General features: G+C 36.3%; 1 protein-coding gene and 1 non-coding gene across 3 annotated transcripts in view; both read left to right on the top strand.

Moving 5' to 3' along the window:
- LRP6 (LDL receptor related protein 6) overlaps nucleotides 1-13,391 on the top strand; it is a 178,606-nt gene that overhangs the window by 29,873 nt on the left and 135,342 nt on the right. The gene's annotated exons all lie outside the window — the stretch shown is intronic.
- LOC123840551 (U6 spliceosomal RNA) lies at nucleotides 12,951-13,057 on the top strand. The gene has a single exon (XR_006790017.2). It is a non-coding gene; the product is annotated as a U6 spliceosomal RNA (small nuclear RNA).

Below are 13,391 nucleotides of genomic sequence, written 5' to 3' on the forward strand. Positions count from 1 at the left end.
AGCAGACTCCCCTTGAGCAGGGAGCCCAACGTGGGGCTTGATCCCAGGACCCTGGGATCATGACCTGAGCCGAAGGCAGACGCTCAACCGATTGAGCCACCAGGTGCCCCTAAAATGATTGTCTTTAGTATTTTTTTGCAACGTTTAATATTGATACTGTATTCCTTTTAGAAATTTTTCTCTTAAGACTTCCTGATTTTTATACTGTTTGGTTTTCCTACCACTTGGACCACCCTTTCCTTCCTTCTTCATTAGCTCTTGAAATACGGAACAGTTTAAATAAAGTACATCATTTTCTTTATTCTTTCCCTGAGATTATATCAATTTCCATAGCTTTTGCATAGAAGCAGATAGCCAATTATCCTAAAATATAAAGTTTCATACTGGACTTTGCTTTAAAAGCACTGGTTCTGTGTATGAAGGATCTTGCTCCAAACTCTCAACAACTTAACAGTTTTGAAAAATGTCTTGGTAAACTGGGGAAGCCTATTTTCTACCGATTAAATCCTAGAACTGAGAGGGAATCTTGAGGATCTTACAGCTAAATGCCTTCACTTTGTGGCTGAAGAAAACCAAGGCCTTGACTAAAATAAGAGATAGCCAGATTCTTAGTTGAGATTTTCCAGTTCCACATTTGGTGCTTTTTTTCTTCATGAAAAGTATCTTGCTGAAGCAATGTGTTTTGTCTTGTGAATTGAATTACTTTAAAAATGCAACATGATAGCTTTATTTAAAGGAAGATTTTGTAAATTCTTTGTTTTTAGATTTACTCACTGTATCAGTTTCTTATTTTACCATTGCTTTTTGCATCCACTTAATCCATTTGGGTTCAGTTTCCTTCCGCTTAAAGTATGTTCTTGAATATTTCTTTCAGCAAAAGTTGCTTAATAGTAAACTCTTGGTCTTCATCTGAAAATGTGTTTAATTTACCCTCATTCTTGGATGATAATTAGTTGATGATAGAATCTGGGTGATAGTTATTTTCACTCAGTTGTTGGAGGGTATTATGATTATCTTATTGCTGTGAGAAGTCTGGTATTTCCTAATTATTGTCGCTTTGTAAATACTTTGTTGTTGTTTTCTGGTTTTGATATTTTGCAGCTTTTCCTACCCTGTGTCTAGATGTGGCTCTATTTTTATTTATCCTGCTTAGAATTCGTGTTTGTAGAATCTAATCATTATTGTTATCCAGTAGTTCTAGAAACAAATTATGCATTATTTCTTACTTTTCCTTCATCATCCTTAGATTCCCTTGGAACTCCTGTTTGATGTATGATGGACTGTCTAATTTTGTGCTCCATGCCTCTTAATCTTGCTTTCATATCGTCTCTCTGTCTCTCTTGGCTACTATGTGGTTTATTTTTTCATTTGTCTTCCAGATAACTAATTCTTTCCTCAGATGTGCTTAATTTTGCAGCTTAATGAATCCATTGAATTTTTAATATCAGTGACTATATTTTGCTCTTCTAGAAGTTCTTTGTGCCCCTCTTTTAAAAGACTTATGATGAGAAAATGTCAGCTTACATGAAAGTAGAATAGTGTATCAATAATTTTAGACTTAGAAAAAAGTTAGAAAAATAGTACATAGTTCTTTAAGATAATATATATTATATAATTAATATAATATAATATAATAAGATAGATAATATAGATATAAAATAGGTAATATATAATATAATAGTACATATATATTATATATGTATATATGTATATAATATATATAAGATAATAAAATAGATAATATAGATATAAAATAGATAATATAATATAATGTAAAAGTACATAGTTCTAAAGTATACTATACATAGTATAATTTTCACCCAGCATCTGTTAATATTAACATTTTATTTAACCAAAGAACAGTTAATCTAGACCAAGAAATTAATGTTAATATAATGTTGTTAACTATCTGTATACCATATTTAAATTTCACCAATTTTCCTGCTAGTGTCCTTTTTCTGGTCTAGGATCCCATATTGCATTTAGTTGTTTTCTCTGTCATCTTTCCTGTCTGGGACATTTTAGCAGATTTTGCTTATGTAACCTTGACCTTTTGAAGATTACTGGCCAGTCATTTTGTAGATGTCTCCCACTTTGGGTTTGTCTGATGTTTTCTTATGATTTGATTAAGGTTATACTTTTTTGGCAAGAATACCACAGAAGTGATATGTGCTTTTCTCAGAACATCATTATCAACAGGGTGTACATGATGTGGATACTGGTGATGTTACATTTGATTACTTACTTACAGTGTTTGCCAGAGTTTTTTTTAAACCGTGTTTACTATTTTTCCTTGTAATAAATATTGGAAGTTATGCAATTATCTTGTTTCTCATTATACTTTTATCCACTAATTTAAGCATTCTTTGATGGTGTTTGCCTGCAACAGTTATTGCTATGGTGTTTGCCACATGGTGATTTTTCTAGTTCCATTGCTCCTCCCACATGTATTTTTAGTTAAATTCTACTTTAATGAAGAGCTGTCTTGTCCTTTGCACTTATTTATATATTGTTATTTATATTATGGACTCATGGGCATTTCTTTTATTCTATAGATTATAGACCATTACTGTCATCATTTCTTGCTCAAGCTGTCACAGATTTGGCCATTGGGAACTCCTTCAAGTTTGTTCCTGTGTCCTTTTGATTGGCCCTCATCATTTTTTAAGTACTTTTTTTATGGTCTGACAGCAGATGTTTCAGACTCGTCCTTTTTCTGCTTCATGCTTGGAATCACCATTTCTCCAAGGAGCTCTGTCTCCTTTTATTGGTATTTAGAAACTAAGATTTGGAAGCTAGGTGTGGGGGTCTTTGCTACTAGGTTTTCATTAATTTTTTTTTTTTAAGATTTTATTTATTTATTTGACAGAGACACAGCGAAAGAGGGAACACAAGCAGAGGGAGTGGGAGAGGGAGAAGCAGGCTTCCCGCAGAGTAGGGAGCCCGATGCGGGGCTCCATCCCAGGACCCTAGCCGAAGGCAGATGCTTAACGACTGAGCCACTCAGGCGCCCCAGTTTTCATTACTTTTAAGCCCTAGACATAGTTAGGAAATACATGGATGTGTACACATACACGTAGTGCTGTGTGTTTTCATCTTTATCTATATATTAAAAAAACATGAGTTCATGTTGATATCTCCATCATAATCCAGTTCCAATCCACCACCACAATATTACATTGTAGTCTTGTCCCTTTCTTTTTTGGTCAATTCTTTGATATGAGAAACCTGGTTTATCAATATAAATATCAAATATTTATCAAATATACAATATAGTGTCATGTTTTGTGCAAACCTGGTGTGCAAGGGTTTCAGAATTGCTAACCTGTACTCTTATGAGCAACAAATTTACTGTCTAGAATACAATACTATGAAACTACTATCTGCAGAGTCAAAATACTGTTTTCCAAATTTATTTAGGTAATTTCTTTCTTATCTGTTGCAGTGTGGCTGTATTATTCATTTATAATACATCTGTCATGGTTTGTATTCATTTTGAATATCTCTCCCAATATCCTAGCTGATTTTAAGTATTGATTTATATTGGAGTTATGTGAAACAATTGCCACGTTTTCAAGAGTTAGAGATGACATAAGTTATATTCTGAGTAGTGTCCTTCATCCCCATCCCTTCTACCCTGGTCCTATTCTCTCTTTCTTGTCTGTTCCCTCTTATTTATAGATACCTTACTTTCATTAATTTTTGGTTTTATCCTCTTGAAATCCCTTTTTTTTTTTTTTTTTTAAGATTTATTTATTTGACAGAGAGACAGCGAGAGAGGGAACACAAGCAGGGGGAGTGGGAGAGGGAGAAGCAGGCTTCCTGCCGAGCAGGGAGCCCAATGCGGGGCTCGATCCCAGGACCCTGGGATCATGACCTGAGCCGAACGCAGATGCTTAATGACTGAGCCACCCAGGCGCCCCGAGAAAAACATTTTCTTCCGTAACCACAGTACCATTATCTTCCACACACCCCAAAATGAACAATTCTTTAATATTATAAATTATTCAGTCTATATTCAGGTATGCAGAATAGTCTCAGAAATGTCTTTTATCGTTGGTATGTTTGAATCAGGATCCAAAACAAGGTTCACAAGTTGTATTTGGTTATGCCTCTTAAGTTTCTCTAGAACAGCATCCCCTCCCCCTACCTTTTTTTCTCTCATCCTGTTGATGTATTGGAAAGATTCTATAGTTGTCCATTAGAATGTTTTAGGTTTTGGATTTTCTAAGAGATTCTTGTGATGTTTGACTTATTTTTGTCCTTTATATTTCTTATAAAATGAGATTTAGAATAGAAGACTTAAGTGACAAATTCAGTATTTTGCATGAATGTTTCATAGGCGATACAGTACTGAGTACTTTGTATTTATCACATCAGAAAATATATAATGTATTGTCCTACTTATAGTGATACTGAGATTGTTTGGTAGGTTCAGATGGTGAAAGTTAATATCTTTATTATAAAGTTGAGTTTTTCCTCTTGTATCCTGTAAATAATTTGTGGGATGATCCTTCTATACCATACCAATATCCAGTTCCTTATCACTTGATTGTTTTACCACTCACTGGGGATCATTTTTTTGTATTATTTCATTAGAGATATTTGTTACTGTTTTATGATGTTTTATCTCATGTATTTTTATTCCATCTTTTATGCGTTTTAATAATTTTAAATATTTATAATTTCTATCAGATTGGTCAGTTGTCTGAAGTTCTTAGAAAATCACTTCTGGGGCGCCTGGGTGACTCAGTTGGTTAAGCGACTGCCTTCGGCTCAGATCATGATCCTGGAGTCCCGGGATCGAGTCCCGCATCAGGCTCCCTGCTCAGCGGGGAGTCTGCTTCTCCCTCTGACCCTCCTCCCTCTCCTGCTCTCTGTCTCTCATTCTCTCTCTCTCAAATAAATAAATAAAATCTTAAAAAAAAAAAAAAGAAAATCACTTCTGTTCTTTGTTATATTTGCTGATTCTTGCTTAAGGTGAACTGTTTCCTTAGATGTCTTATGGTTTTGGATTATGAGCTGATCTTCAGAGGGGTTGTCTGAGAATCCTGAGTGGCCTCATGGGGGTGCGTATTCCTCCAGAGAGGTTTTAGTTTGCTTCTGCCCAAGCACCCTAGAGGTGTTTCCAGGAACAACTTTATTTTTTTTATTTTTAAATTAAAGTATAATTTCTATACAGTAAAATGCACAGACCTTAATCATGCAGTTTTGACAAATGTGTACATCTATATTATCATCTCGTTCAAGCAGAGATTACTTTTTATATTTAATTTTTGGAGTTAGAAGTTCTTGTACCATGTACAGAGAATTAATTCAAACTCTAAACCTATGTGAGGGCAGTGTTGTGGTTACAGAATTTTTGGTGATTTTTTCCCACCTTTTCAGAGCCTAGGCCAAGACTGAAAAGCTTCTTTGCCTTTCTCTGCCAGTGGCAAATTTTTCTACTTCGTTGCTCCCCAAGGGTCTGTGCTTTGTGCAAGAATCTTATTTCTAACACAGTGTTCTTATGTGTCCAGGCTTTATCTTCTTCCCTGTTTTGCTGTCGAAACAGAAGTCCCTCAGTTTCTGAGATGAGAAAATCCTACAGGATTGCTGTAGATCAAACATGTACTGCTTTTTACCTCCCTGTTCATTTTTGGTTCTCTGAAGATTTCTCCTGCTTTCATGATATCTTAGCTGTACATTTAATAGTGTTTTATATATTTTTATTTTGTATATATGTATGTCTTAGTCTTTTTGGGCTTTTTAACAAAATACTACCTAGTAGCTTATAACTGAGTGGCTTATAATGACAGAAATTTATTGCTCACAGTTTTGGAGTCTGGGAAGTCCAAGATTAGGATGCCAGCATGGTCCCCTTCTGGTAAGGGCCCCCTTCCTGGTTCATAGCTGGTGCCTTCTTGCAGTGTCCTCACGTGGTGGAACAGCTTAAAGTTTGCTTTGTAGCTCTGTCCTTAGGACTAAGCACCTCCCAAAGACCCCACATGCTAATACTGTCACTTTTGAGCGTTAGAATTTCAACATATGAATTTTGAGGGAACACAAAAATTCAGGCTATAGCAATGTATAAATCAAATAAAAAGACTAACCAGTGGTTCTAGAGGTTTTGTGAAAGGAGGGATTTCTGGTTATTTTGTTACTAAATTATCAGAAATAGAAATTCTAACTTTCATGTTTTAAAATATTGCCTTTTCTTACTCTGGATATATGTACATGATAGTTGAGCATTATTCATACTTACTAATACGTGTATTAATGACTTCTTTTAATTATAGGTAGGATTATATAAGTAACTTCAAGGATCATGAAGTGATTTATAGATCTGGTTCACTTAGTTTTTATGACTCAATTCTAAATGTTTTCTTAATTAGCCACCATTGTGTGTAATTACATCTTGTAAAGGGTGAAAATTTATCCCTTCAGTTTAGGTTTATTGAAACTGAACATTTCTGAATATTTTTGTTAGGGGAAACTGGATTCAGATTGAGTAACACACTAGATTAGGGGTTTGTGAATATTTTGGAAAATTTATTATTTTACCCTTGCCTAATTATAGACATTATATGCTTTGGAACGTAATAAATTTGTATAAAATAAATTTGTATAAAATGGCTGGAATGTAGTCTGTTGGTTGAGGTATTTTTATTTTCTGTCATAAGACATTTTGATGTTTTGAAAACTTAATATTTTCTTTACTTACTGTAATTACTTCCTAATTAAAATAAAGCCTGTCTTCTACCCTTCACTTCATTTAAAATTTATTTTCCAGAAAGTATTGCAGTGCATATCAGGCCAGATACAACAATAAAATTACATTTGTATGAAAACTAGTGAACAGCATATAACAACCTGGTACTGGTTCATGATTTTTGATGAATAGCAGATGTGAATACTATTGCAAACTGGCGCTGTAACCATATATATCTAATTCTTCAGTATCAAATAAGAATGTTTATCTTCTCTTAAGTCAAAGCCAAAATAGAACCCATTGAAGCCAAAATAAATTAGGGGCCAAATAGACCACATAATTGGAGAGTTAGTAATAATTGTTGCTGAAGAGAGATTTCTTCTATATGAGCCTGTATAGCCTGGCTTTCGAGAAGCCACAGGACATATTTATCAAACACTCTTTCATTTCCTAAAGGATACTAAAATTGGCTTTTAAAAATAATGCTGATAAAAAAGCCTTTGCAGAATATATGACACAGCTAGTTGAATTTAGCAACTTTATTGTTAAGTACCTTTAGGTAATCATAGGTTTCTAAGCCAGGTTAACTGCCCAAACACAACAAGTAAGCCAAACCAAACCTACTCCTTAATCTGTGTACCCCAATTATTTTTTATTTTTGGAAAGATAAAGTGATGTAGTCAAGGAGTTTACCTCATAGTCTAGTTTTTTTTTTTTAAAGATTTACTTATTTATTTGAGAGAGAGAGCATACGTGTGAGTGAGGGGTTGCAGAGGGAGACAGTCTCCAAGCAGAGCCCTACATTGGGCTGGATCCCTACACTGGGCTTGATCCCATGACATTAGACCAGTGACCTCAGCTGAAACCAAGAGTTGGATGCTCAGCCGAGCCACCCAGGCGCCTCAACCTCATAGTCTTAATTTTTAAGTCGCTGATTTAAGGGGGAGGTTTGAAGCCTCAGTGTCAAATATTCCTTGTTCTAATAACAGAAAATGTTTATGTCATATCCTAACAGAGAATATGGAGAATGTTTTTTTCCTCAGGAATCTTCTTTTTTCCCTTGCATCCTGAAATCTCTACTGTGCTACAGTCTGATGTTTTATTCTACTAGTAGATCTTTAAATAAGAAGTTTACACCTTTCTCTTATTGGCTGGTGCCCAATTCCTTTTAAAGATTAATCCTGTATTAAGAATATCAACACCTAGGGCGCCTGGGTGGCTCAGTCGTTAAGCGTCTGCCTTCGGCTCAGGTCATGATCCCAGGGTCCTGGGATCGAGCCCCACATCAGGCTCCCTGCTCTGCGGGAAGCCTGCTTCTCCCTCTCCCACTCCCCCTGCTTGTGTTCCTGCTCTCGCTATGTCTCTCTCTGTCAAATAAATAAATCAAATCTTAAAAAAAAAAATATCAACACCGAAATATTGCTCTTTATTAAGTCTGATACTTTAGTATGTCACTCAGGCTTTTAGCAGGTGCCCTTTCTCATAACCCACCTGATTTCTCACAATCTCTTATGCGGCTTAACAATTACAGCCAGACTTTGTATATGTTATATATTTTAGTGCTGGAAATGGCCTTCCCTTCCCTTTCCAATGCAGATGTAACTCTTGATGACATATTTGACATTCATTGCTCCCCATGATGCTTTGTATTGGCAGCTCTAGCTGTTTCTGGAAATTTCGAAGTCAGAATTATTTTGAAAAATGAAAAAAAAAAATCCCTAAAGGATCCATTTTTGTTTTTAAATTATCTGTATATAATAAATTGATGTGAAAAAATTGGAAAGTTAAAAAAGTTTATTGGGAATTTTTTTTAAGATTTATTTATTTATTTTAGAGTGCATGCAAGCAGGGGGAGGGGCAGAGAGAGAGGGAGAGAATCTGAAGTAGACTTCCTGCTCAGTGCAGAGCCCAACACAGGGCTAAATCCCACAACCGGGAGATCATGACCTGAGCTGAAATCAAGAGTCGGACGCCCAACTGCCTGAGCCACCCAGGTGTCCCGTTTACTGGGGAATTTTTAAAACTCTTTTATAAACTTGTGATTTTTTTAGTTCACATAATCTTTCTGAGATATAAAATGGACCTTTACTTTCTTTTAGTACCTAGATGTCTGTTTCATTTGTAGGGATATTTTATCTTTGTACCATGTCTGGATTATACATATTTGAGGGCAGAACATGCTAGTCTTGTCTTGCACTACACTTATACTAAGGGATATAAATTGGTATTCATTTGATAAAGTTAAAATACTGTGACTCAACTTTTTCTCCTCACCTGGCCCAAATAAAGTCCTCAGATAATCGTAACCCACGTTACAGAGTAAATCTTCTTTATATACATTGGATATAGAAGATACTTTGCCTAATCTTGGAGGACAAATCCCATTAGATGTTTTCCTTTCTCTGTCTAGGGTTGTTTTCCTCCCCTCATGCTGAATGATGAGTTTGGGTTTGCAAAATGGTACCATCCTTGAGATTAGCTGCTATAGTTCTCCAACATCACATCCCTGTATAGCGTCCTCTCAGCAGGGCTCAGTAGCTTCCACTCCTTTTGGATCAGCTTCATTGATGCATCCTTGAGTGCCATGAATGCTTCTCTCCTGACTCTCTAGGAGTAAAATTGCCATTTTACTGCACTCCTTGGAGAAGGACAAAGTCTGATAAGGCAGATTCTGAGCCTGAAGCCTAGGGAAAAATATTGTGTGACTGCTGTGGAGAAGGTCCAAGCATAGAGCCTCATTATGCTGTCAGGTCATTGCATTACTGGAGACACTCACTTGTTAAATTTTAGGAATAACATTTATTTATTATGGATACATAATAAATTATGGATAAATAAATTATGGATACATAATTTAGCTGCCTTTGGGAGAATGTACCAATTGAGGATTTGGTACCAATCTTACCAGTACAAATGAGCACCAAGCTTTATAGAACAGCAAACTGAAACAGACAGGGCTTTGTCTTTTTTTTTTTTTTTTTCTTTTAATAAACTTTTTTTTGAGAGCAGTTTTTGGTTCATAGCAAAATTGAATGGAACAAAATATTTCTAATTCTTCCCTTCTGTAATAAAAGTTTTATTTCATAATCACTTTATTCCTTCTCTAATGCTTTTCCTTTCTTTAATGTAGACCTATGTTTCTTACTTATATCATTTTTCCTTCTCTCTGCAGAACTTCTTGCAAGACAAGTCTATAGGCAATAAATTCCCTCAATTTTTGTTTGAGAACATCTTTTTTCACTTTTGAAGAATAATTTTGCAGGGTACAGAATTCTAGCTTGGTAGGTTTTCCCTCTTTCACCTTTCTCAATATTTTACTCCAATCTCTTCTTGCTTGCATGGTTTCTGAGGAGAAGTCAGATGTCATTCTTATCCTTGCACCTCTGTATATGAGGTGTTTTTTTTTTTTTCCCAAGATTTTTTTCTGTATCTTTGCTTTTCTAGAGTTTGAATATGATATGCTTAGGTTTTTTGTTTGTTTTTTGTATTTATGCCGCTTTGCTGTTCTGTGAACTTCTTGGATCTGTGGATTGGTATCTGACATTTGAAGAAATTCTAAGTTTATCACTGCTTCATATATTCCTTTTTTTCTTTTCCTTCTGGTATTCTCTTTTTTTTAAAAGATTTTATTTGACAGAGAGAGCACAAGCAGAAGGAGAGAGAGGGAGAAGCAGGCTCCCTGCTGAGCAAGGAGCCTGATGTGGGACTCGATCCCAGGACCCTGGGATCATGACCCGGGCCGAAGGCAGCTGCTTAACCTACTGAGCCACCCAGGCATCCCTCCTTCTGGTATTCTCATCATGCATATGTTATATCTTTTGTAGTTATCCCATAGTTCTTGGATATTCTCTTCTGTTTCCCAACCCCTACCCCCCATCTTTTTTTCTCCTTGGCTATTTCTATGGATATATCTGTAAGGGCAGAGATTCTTTCCTCAGCTGTGTCCCTTCTACTAATGAGTCCATTAAAGGTCTTCATTTGGGAAACCTGGGTGGCTCAGTCGGTTAAGCATCTGCCTTTGGCTCCGGTCATGACCCCAGGGTCCTGGGATCGAGTCCCGCTTTGGGCTTCTTGCTCAGCGGGGAGCCTGCTTCTCCCTCTACCGACTTCTCCCTCTGCCTGCCGCTCCCCCTGCTTGTGCCCTCTCTCTCTCTCTGACAAATAAGTAAAGCTTTTCTCTTTAAAAAAAAAAAAAAGGGCATTCATTTCTGTTATAGTGTTTTAGATCCCCAGCATTTTTTTGGTGCTTAGAATTTCCAGCTCAATGGTCATATTATTCATCTGTTCTTATATGTTGCCTATCTTTTCCATTAGAGCCCTTAGCATATTAATCATGGTGGTTTAAAATTCATACTCTGATAATTCCAACATCCCTACCGTATCTGAGTCTGTTTTTGATGCTTGCCTTGTCTCTTCAAGATTTTTTTCCCTTTAGTTATGCCTTATAATTTTTTGTTGAAAGCTGGCCATGATATACTGGGTAAAAGGAATTGTAGTAAATAGGCCTTTAGCAATGTGTTGAGGTGTTGGAAGAGGAAAAGCATTCTATAATTCTGTGATTAGGTCTCAGTCTTTTAGTGAGCCTGTGCTCCTGAGCTGTGAGCCTCACAAATGCTTCTCAGTTTGTTTTACCCCCTTGGTGGGGCAGGATGGCTGCAGGATGCTGGAGTTGGGGAATTCCCTTCCCTTAGGTCATTTAGGCCCTGATAAAATCCCAACTGGTTAGGCTCTGGTAAAATTGTTTTTCTTGAGGACAGGCCTTGTTAAGAAGAATAAAATGTACTGATGTATTTAAAAATGGCTAGCTTATTTTCCCCCCTGCTGGAAGCATGAATTGATCTTCATTGTGAGAACCTGTTAGAGTTCTTGGAGGTAAAACTTACAAAAGTGTGAGGGCCCCCTCATGACTGGTTCCCTCTGGAATTTTTAACTTTCAAATTTGTCCACACTAAGCCTCTTGCAAGTCAAATATAGTTCAGGTTTTCCTACCCTGGTACTGGTTCCCATGGAGGTTTCTGTTTATAGGTTTCTGCTCTTGTAAGTTGTGACTCTGGATTTGCTTGTCTGTCTCCAGTTTTGAGGGCAGCAATTTGCTCTGTATCCCTACTTCTCTGATGGATCTAAAAACTGTTGATTTTTCAGTTTGTTCAGGTTTTTGCTTGTCGTTAGAATGGAGTGATGGCTTCTCAACTGCTTGTATGCTGCACTGTGTTACTTTTTTGCATTGAAAATCTGAATACATGAAGCATGGGAAGAAAATAATATATCTGTTAACTAGAAGGATCTTACATAGTATAGTCTGGAATTTTAATTTTGATAGATGAGTTCTGGGAATATTCAGAGGTTTACATCTGGATTAGGGCAGGCTTTCAGGAATAGAACCTATATACTCTTATGTCTTATTTATATCCTCAAATTCCCTGAACCGCTGGTATTGGATCTAATAATACTGTTATTTATTAAAATAGCTTACAGTAAGCAAATACTGTTTAGACTGACCTTGTTTAAAAATCTTTATAGTGAGACTGAGCTGAGTAAGTGACTCTACATCATCTCATTTTATATATAGGAAGACCAAAGTGGAAGTGAAATCAGTAGAATGAATTTGTAACTGTCTTTATAAGCTTTCATTACTTTATTAATGATAGAAGTGTAAGTGAAACTCTCAAAACTTGGTTGTAGGGGCGCCTGGGTGGCTCAGTCGTTAAATGTCTGCCTTCAGGGGTGCCTGGGTGGCTCAGTTGTTAAGCGTCTTCCTTCGGCTCAGGTCATGATCCCAGTGTTCTGGGATCGAGTCCCACATCCGGCTCCCTGCTCAGCGGGAAGCCTGCTTCTCCCTCTCCCACTCCCCCTGCTTGTGTTCCCTCTCTCGCTGTGTCTCTCTCTGTCAAATAAATAAAATCTTAAAAAAAAAAAAAAAAACTTCATTGTAAAATAAGATGAAATCTGTTTTCTTAAATAATTGTAGCATTGTTTTATTCGAAGCCTAATCAGGAGCAGACAACTGTTAGTAATCTGGAAGCAAAGTTTTCTGAAATGAGTCTCCTCAGAGGTTGTGAAAAAAGTAGTATGTGCATGGAGATAAGACTACAAACATGTAAACTCTGTATCCTGTTTAGTAGAATTGAAGATGGCTTTGGAAATGTGTGTGTTTGCCTGAAGTATGAGTGGTAAAATCATTTGTAAGATGTTTTATATTTATGGAAGATGAGAAGCATCATAAAAACACACTGTACATTTGTCAAGACCCCTAGATCTTGTGCTCGCTTTGGCAGCACATATACTAAAATTGGAACGATACAGAGAAGATTAGCATGGCCCCTGCGCATGGATGACATGCAAATTCATGAAGCGTTCCATATTAAAAAGAAAAAAAAAAAAGACCCCTAGATCTTTACCTCAGAAAGTGAACCTTAATGTATGCAAAATTTTAAAAAATCATTTAGGAGTTTGGGGGATCCCAGGATATATTGCAGATTGAAACAGAAGAATCTAATTCTCTTAGAAATTATGAAAGAATCTCACTGCATAGAGTTGGAGAGGAAAGGTACTGACCTAATTAACTTTGGAAATGCATGGAACCTGCAAAACTAAAGGCAAAAGGAACTGCATATAAGCAGTGTACTCTAGTTGTCAATGTTGCTTCCCATAGAGGTACAATGAACAATTCTGATTGCATACTAAAATGAAACAAATAAAA

This window comes from Mirounga angustirostris, unplaced genomic scaffold, assembly GCF_029215605.1.
Source record: "Mirounga angustirostris isolate CCGP_5_RB_7025 unplaced genomic scaffold, mMirAng1.0.hap1 SCAF_5, whole genome shotgun sequence".
Taxonomy (NCBI): domain Eukaryota; kingdom Metazoa; phylum Chordata; class Mammalia; order Carnivora; family Phocidae; genus Mirounga; species Mirounga angustirostris.